We start from the raw sequence: 7,553 nt of genomic DNA on the forward strand, positions 1-7,553 counted from the left end.
AAGACATTCATTAGATTTCCATGGTCTTCGAGCCCTGAGAACAAACTGCATCACTCATCTGATTGTATCTCTAACATTACTAAATGGCCCAGGAATACTTCCAGAAATCTCTGTAGGTTAACACAATCCACTGTGCCACCTGCAGATGCCAACTAAAGCTCTATGATGCATATTTAAACATAGTCCAGAAGTGCCGTCATGTCTTGTGGGTAAAGACTCATTTGAAATGAACTGTTTCATAGTGGGCAAGTGTTCTTTGCTCATAATGGTCCAAATATACATTATTTTTGGTAATCATGGACGCTGCTTTCCCGGTGCTAAAACGGAGGATGACTTTCCAGTGTGTTATCAGCGCTTAGTTTAAAAGCCAGCATCTCTTATGGTATGAAGGTGCGTAAGCGCAGTAAGGGCAGCTTGCATGTTTTAGAAGGAACTATGAATGCTGAAAGGTTTATAAAGCTTTTAGAGCAACATATGCTGCAGTCCAGATTACTTCTGTTCTTAGTTGCCTAAAACATGTCTTATAGGAGCCACTGTAGCTGCGATTATACACTTGAATTGGAAAGAAAGTTCAGCACACCCAGGGCATCTTTGCCTTATCTGGATTCTCTTACCCTAACAGTGGTGATCGGGATAAATGATCACACAAAGCTGATTATCAGCTCTCTAAGTTAACCCAGGGTTTACTCATTCACGTAAGGAATGAATTTGGAAATCTCTGGCCAACTAATGTACCAGCAGCCTAGTGACTGATTTTACCAAGGCAGAGTAAATAATAATATAGGAAAACATGAAGAGGTTACAAATACAAAATACAAGTAACACAACTGCTGTGGATAAGCCTGTGGTGTGAGAGGAAAAGCAGTGTAGCACTTATCAATATCAAAACTTTATCATTAAGACATAGGAGAGTCAGAGTTATAATAAAGTATAATAGTATTCTATTAGTTTAATATTAAAATACCATAAAACTATTTTAGTTTTATATATAAATGACCCACACGCTGCAGTGTGATTGCAAACTCTTTACTTTCAGTGTGCTTTTTCAACAAGTTTGTGCTTTTCAGGAGCAGCTTTTCAGCTCCTCATCTCTTAGCAGTGCCTTCCTACTGCTGCTCCTGCTTCTCTATGCTTTCGGTGGCTACTCAGGCATGATTAGTGCTCCACCCGTCCCCTGCAGCAGAGCAACTAACCACACCCCACTACAATTATAGAGCAATACAATGAAATTAAACACAAACAAACAAACAAACAAACAAACAAACAAACAAACAAACAAACAAACAAACAAACAAACAAACAAACAAACAAACAAACAAACAAACAAACAAACAAACAAACAGGAAATTGTGTCTAAGAATCTAGCTTACTGAAGCTCATAACACAAGGACACCAGATGCTATTTAAAAAATACAATTGAGTTAATCAAGTAAATAAGTTACCATGGTGATTTACCCCAGTCACCCTGTCTTCATAGTTAAGAAAACCAAGGATTCACCCTGCATGAGACAAAATCCTGCTTTGTAGTACAGGCCTGTGGTCGTGTGTGACCTGTTAACAGTTATAGTTAGGTTCACATTTACGCCATCTAGTGGATCATTGGGGATCTAGTGGAGAAGTAGAAATGAATGAAGCAGGAGCTGGCATACATATTGCACAATTCACTGCAGAGAGTCGGTTTATATTTTGACATGTTTGTCACAGACCATGTCTTTGACTGCTGCAGGTTATAACATCACCTCAAGCAACAGGTAGTGAGTACATCAGACTGCTATATAAAAAAAAAAAATCAATCAACACTCATACAGGAAATATATAAAAGTCTGTGAAGTACACACAGAGGTATGTTTGTCTTTGCTTATTGTTTAGCATAGATGCTTGGTTTTTCCACAAGGTATATGAAGGTTTTTTAACCCGTTCAGCTCCACCTACAAAATGCATCATCCTTGGTTACAGACTTTAAAAAAAGTCTATAAAGTCAGGATTCATCTGGCTTCATTTAAAGCACTTTGAAGTTAATGATTTGATACCCTGGATGTTTGAAATTGCTTGGATTTAAATAGCTAAACTTTTTTTTTTTTGCCTGTCCCGTTTGGCTCTTTTGCCATCAGAATTGTTGTCTAAAGGCAAAGAAAGATGCCCAACGGATTTACTTTACCAAATTGACCATCCCAGCCTTGCCATAATGGTCCATTTGATTCACCTTTTATTGTTTATTTTATTTTCACTTACTGAACATGGGACAGACTTGAGACAGACAAAGAGAAACAGCTGAGAAGAGGGACGGGGGAGAAGGGCAAAAACCAAAAACCAACAGAATGAGCAGAAAAAGAAAAAAAAGAAGAAAAAAAGAAAAAAAATGCATATATCAATCACCTGGGTCACCTGCTAAAAAAGAAAGCAAGCAAAAGAGAACAAGAGTAATAGAATAAACAACATCACAATGATATATGGGAATATGACAGTAAATACTAAATGTTAAACATTATTGTGCAGCACATAAGATCAACAGAACACAGTGTGCTTTGAGGTAGGAGCCAAAAAGGGTGTAGTTTGTGGGTGTGATCACCCGTGTGTACACCTGTGAGCATGGACGCGCTTGTTTTTTGTTTTTTAAAAGGTTCCTTCATGTAATAATCTGCTAGAGGGTGTGGGGGGGCCACAGCCCCGTCCTCCAGGGCATGAAGCAGGTATGGAGGAGATCAAAACTCCAGACATCCAGAGGCCCCCAGAACACAAGAGACCAAGGAAGACCAACAGAGGGGCAGCTGCGCCACTGTCCCAGAAAGAGCTGAGGAGAGTCCCAGATGAGGGCTCACTCAGCAGCCGCGGAGCAGAAGCCAGGGGGGGTTGCAGTGACGCGCCCGTGAGCTCCGCCGGCAGCCAGCTGTGCCTGAGTGACCGAGCCCCAGGCCGAGAGGCCGGGGGCACCCCACCTCCGAAGTGGCCCGAGCGAGCCCCAGGCTCCAGGCCCCGATAAGCGGCCGCCAAGGAGTGAGCCGGTGTGTACCTGGACGCCCATCCCCGGACACAAAGAACCACCAACGCACCGACGTCTGAGGGAGTCCGCCACTGGCAGGGGAAGTGGTGGTAGGGGAAGATAGGCCTCCATACCTTGGAGGGCCTGAGATGTCCCCAGAGAGGTGGCGCCTGACACCCAACCTGACATATAGACACAGAAATACAGGCACACACAGACACAAACATCCATTCCCACCCTCATGCTCTCATATGCACTTACTCCACACTCAACCAACGTGGAGACAAACATAAAGAGACGCTGTACACACGATCACACTCCCCAAGCGTACTCTAAGCCCCGGGTCTAGGTACCCTTGCCCCTGGAGGGGGGGGGAACTGCACCCAGACCCAGGTGGTGTTACCCTTTTCCCTGCGGTGGGGGGAGGCAGACCGCCCCGACTCCGCAGCAGCAGGAAGGCCCCACACTCCAGACCGCAGTCGGACGGCCAACTCCTCCTCCTAGTCCTAGCCCCCCTGCTCCAGCAGGTCGCAGAGAATGGGGGTGAGAGAAGACTCCAAACTAGCTAAACTCTTTGAATTCACACAGACCTTTTGTTTTCTGTCAGTGTCTGTGCTCTGTGATATATCAACTTTATTGATTTAGCTGTGTGATTATTGAAAACTGTAGTTGTTTCTTTTCTTTTTTTTTCAGATCAAAGAAAAGTATCAGTCACACTTGGAGAAGATGCCACTCTGCAGCCATCATAATGTTAAAGTGGAAAAAGCCCGGCCTGCAGTTGCACCATGTATTTTACCTTAGACATGACCACATTCATGATGACTACCAGCATGGATTTCTTAAAGGTTGAGTGACACTGAAAGATCCGGAGTGGAAGAAGACAGGAAATCTTTCAGTGATTCTCAAAAACATCACCATGAATGACGCGGGAACATATGAATGTCATGCTGGATACAACAATGATGTGAAGCTCTTGAGCACAGTAAACTTGAGTGTTGTTGATCCTCCAGGTGAGTGAGTAGAGTTGAGTGTGTGTGTGATCAGAGGTGAAGCTGCTTCCTGGTTGTTGATGTTTGTTTCTAAAGATGTTGTTGATGAGACTTTGTAGAAAGCAGCTGGTCTGAGTGATGTGATCAGAGTGCAGTAGATAATGTCTGACAGCAGTTTGAAGAGGAAATGGATTCTGTTCTGTTCTTCACTCATCACCTACCTGACAGCTGACACCTCACACCTGTTTCTCACCTGCAGGTCAGCCAGGAGGAGACACAGAGGATGGAGGGAAGGAGGATGGATCTGTTGGACTGATAGTTGGTCTGCCAGTGTCAGTTGTGCTCCTTGTTGCTGCTGTTGTTGTTGTTGGGTTTTTGATCTACAAAAGACAAACAGGGCCATACCAGTCTGGACACACAGTAGAGAATGAGCTGCAGACTTCAAACATATAAAATCTGTTTCATCTCTGTCAAACCTCCTGTTTTGTTCTGTTTGTCAGTGGCTCTGTGAACTTCAGTGTGTGTTCATGTGTTTTGTTTGAAGATGCTGCTTAATCTTTAACAATGTTCTGTAGTCAAAATGATTCAAAGCTTTTCTTTTCTCAAGAAGGTTCAGAAAGTGTGTGGAGGTCTGTAATAAGTGACATTTTTAAGTTATGCTAGTGTTCCAGTTTGTCCTCATGGTGGCAGCTTCGTATCTCTGTCATAATGCTGCTGTATGGTAGGCTTAAAATGCGTTTAAGCTTTCTTCCTGTTAAAGAGAAATCTGTCCTTCCCACTGTCACTGAATGCTTGCTCACAGTGGGGCGTCTGTTTGTTGGGGTTTTCTCTGTATTATTGTAGGGTCTTGAGGTGATTGTTATCATGTTTTGGTCCTCTATAAATAAAATTGAATTCAACTGACCTCACTGTAAACAATTTATTTTCCTGTGTTCAGTCACTGTCAGCACAGAAAAAGAAAGCAAAACCAAACAGAGAGTTTCCTTCACCAAAGCTCCACTAGTCTTCTAGATTTATCACAATTGCACTGTTATCTTTTAAGTCATTTTGAGTCTCATTTTACCTCATTGGAAAAAAAGTAAAGAGAAAAACTGTCACAAACACTGCAGTTGACTCGAGAGCAGGACTCAGAGGAATCAGAGTTCAGTGTGTTTATTTATAGTGGTCACCAAAAACGTGCTACGTACAAAGTGGAAGAGGAAAAGGGAACAGGCAACTCTATTCAGCTCAGGTAGGCTCAAAACACTCCAGGGAGGTGACTCGGTGAACATCTGTACACAGGGAAACACGAGGTGAATTTCTTCAATGCTGATGAGATCATCAATGACCGGTCGGGGATTTCCTCAGGTGCATAAAGCCATGGGCGGGAATCCAAGGGAACAAACAACAGCAAGTGATCACAGATAGACGAGAGGAGAGACAGAAACTGAAGCAGAGAGAAAGAAAAGATGAAACCTGGTGACATCAACCAGGAAGAAGCAAGTAAACGTGCACATTTAAGGAAGCTAGAGTCATGAGATAAAGTGTTTTTCTTTTGTTAATCATGTGATGTAGAAAAATAGATCACATGGTTGGTATTTTTAATGATTTAAAGCCTTGCCGTAATGGTCTATTTGATTCACCTTTTATTGTTTTTTTAATTTGTTTTTTATTTTAACTTGCTAGATACGGGACAGACTTGAATGAGGAAAAGAAAAGGGAGAAAGGAAGAGAGGGGGAAAGACAGCGGAGAAGAGGGACAGGGATAAAGGGCAAAAAAACAAGAAACAACTAAATAAGCAGACAAAAAAATAAAAAGAAAGTTTGAGCTCGCTCTATCCTCACTCTCTATTTGACGAATTATTTAGCATGCTGGCTTTATACGTTTGTGTGTGTGTGTGTGTGTGTGAGAGTGATATGAGTATTCTGAGTGAATTTTAGGATCATGCTGTTAACACATATTTATGCTAATAACTGATCTTTTAGTAAAGCTTCTGTACAGTTATGGTTACAGGTGATCTTCTCAGCCCAGAAACACTCAGCCTCCAGGGTTAATACAGCCTCGAGATTCATCTAAACACTATATAAATGATGACAGAATTTTATCAGAAACATGTTTAATCATTAAAACATTTTTTTTATTTTAAGCAGTGTTTTACAACATGCACAAAAATGTAAATAAATAACAACCAATGACAAAAAAATTAAATAAAAGTCAAATATTTGGAAATTTGCTCATTGTTAGATTACTTAGAAGTGATGACTCATGTGAGAAAACGTAACTTTTCGTGTGACTTACTGTCACGTGATCTATAACCACCTTCTTGTTGATCTACACACAGCGAACATTCCTCCTTCAGAAACTTGTCTCGACATGTTCGGAAAGCTGTTTGAACTGTTATTGTTTGCATCTGTTTCTCATGAAAGAGGGTGTTCACACTACATACCTGAATCAACTTGTTTACCAGATCAGAATATTTGTGATAAAAATAGCTTTTACAAGCGCAAACAGAAACCCCGGCTTATTGTGACTTTATTTTTAGCTGCTTACTTATTTACAAGAAGTCACAACATTTAATTCGGCACAAATCTTATACCCGATTCCCTTCTTGATGCAACCCTTCCAGGGACTTGTGTCTCATCCCAGTATTGAACTAGTGATCCTTCATGTCTTACACAAACATTATGGAGCTATTGAACCCTGCTTATTTCTCCCCATCACTAAAAAATGCATTCAAAACAGTTTTAAATCATTTGATGGACATTATGTTTTAAACACATCAGGGAGGAGTGGAAATTTTCTTAATTTCAAAACTTTCCCTGCTGCTGATACATGCAGCTGTGTAGAACACACACGCTGCTGATCAAGTGCAGATATCTCGTCATACACGAAGTACACACTGGTACAGAATGAATTGCCAAATGTTGCAGCACATTAGAAGACATGGACACAACAGCATCCTCATAGATGAGTACTCACATCATTATTGTCATTGACCAGAAAGTACCACTGAGATCAAGATTACCTGATCAAAGCAGAACCCACACAAAGTTAATAAAAGTCATAAAGAAAGGAAATGCAACAAATACAACAAAAAATATAACAGCAATAAAATATAACAGGTTTACAGCATAATATACAAAAACATGTGACCCCAAGTACACCACCCACAGATCTTCTTTACTGCATTACTTGTGCTGCACGTAAAGTCTCCATAAATCAGAGTCTCTCTGTAACTGATTCCATATCCAACATACATAGTAAGAAAATGCTGTTTTTGCCAGATTTACTGTAGGTCCCTCATTCAGAGTGGCTGATTAACTTTAACTATTGGCAGTAGTGCGCAGAAGGGTACAAAGGTGAACTGGAAGTTTACTTGGTGTCACTTTATTGAGAAAAATATCCCAAATCTGTTTTCTGTGAGTGGTCAGTGATGGCCAACCCACCAAATCATAAAGAATTCAATGCCGTGTCAGAGTCTTTGTCTTTTTAAACCTAGCATGCAACGCTGAATCAAGCCGCAACATACAAATAGTCACACAATCAATCCATTGTCATATAGTAAAAATTCACTAGCTGGGACCACATCTATGAAACTATGAAC

This window comes from Rhamphochromis longiceps, linkage group LG3 (assembly GCF_057381845.1).
Source record: "Rhamphochromis longiceps isolate RC_006_pf linkage group LG3, R_longiceps_female_GT1.1, whole genome shotgun sequence".
In the NCBI taxonomy this organism is placed as follows: Eukaryota; Metazoa; Chordata; class Actinopteri; order Cichliformes; family Cichlidae; genus Rhamphochromis; species Rhamphochromis longiceps.